The following is a 1,083-nucleotide window of genomic DNA, read 5'->3' on the forward strand; positions in this document are numbered from 1 at the left end:
TTGTTTGGGGGGTGGTTTTTTGTTGGTTCCTTTTGGGAAAATTTTTAATTAAAAAAATCTTAAGAAAAATTTCGGTAAAAATGCTCTAAAACCAAATTTTCAAAAAATTAATCCCCCATTTTAAATAAAAAGACCAACTTTTTAAAGGGGGTTTAGGCTTTTTATACCCCGAGGGGCAAATTAATTTTGTCGGCCAAAACCCTTTCTTTGGCCATTAACCAAAAACACACCCACCCCACAACCCCGTATTTGTGTCTAGGTTTTGGGTTTAAATTTTATTTTTTATATTTTTTAATTATATATTAAAAAAAATATATTATTATAATATGAAATAAAACCCGAAGGTTATTTCACCTGTGGGTTTCAGGGAAAAAAAATTTTTAGGGCCCCCCAAAAAATTGGGAACATTTTTATGTTGTTTATTTTAAAAAAACGGGTTTTAAAACCAGTTCAAAAAAGGTGAATAAATAGAACTATTCGGGTAGGGGGAAAATTTTTCATTGAATAGGAGACGATAGGACTTTCCCTCGAAGGTAAATACTTCCTCTGCCCCTCGCATCTCCGGGGAATTCATCCGGGTTGCAAAATAGGCGATGCTGTAAATTTTATTCTATGTGGAAAGGGAAAAGTAGACCCCACTTCCGAAATATTCAATCGGACGGAACTTTGGGGTATTATATTACCAATTAAGTCAGCCTGGACTCTTTTTTTATGCCCAGTCCTTGAAATAGAAAACAAATCAACACTGGCTTTTTTTAAGGATTGGCAAACATTTTATCTTTAAAGCAGAAAATAAAACTACTTTTGTCAATGCTTTTTAGAACTTTTTAAAATTTTGGCTTCTGCCACTAGATCTGGCTTGGTCTTTTAATTTCCCTTTTGATTGTTATTATTAGCTTATGTCCTATTTAAAATGTATATCAAATATTTTAGGATTTTTTTTGGGAGAACCTGTAAAAAGATTTTTTTTTAACAGAGAGGTTGGTTTTTTGTATATGATATAATAAGGTACAATGCGCTGAATGATGTATACCCTCGATCACAGTTCTATTGTATACATGAATTTTCATTCATTGTTTTTTT

This window comes from Penaeus monodon, chromosome 30 (assembly GCF_015228065.2).
Source record: "Penaeus monodon isolate SGIC_2016 chromosome 30, NSTDA_Pmon_1, whole genome shotgun sequence".
NCBI classification, from domain to species: domain Eukaryota; kingdom Metazoa; phylum Arthropoda; class Malacostraca; order Decapoda; family Penaeidae; genus Penaeus; species Penaeus monodon.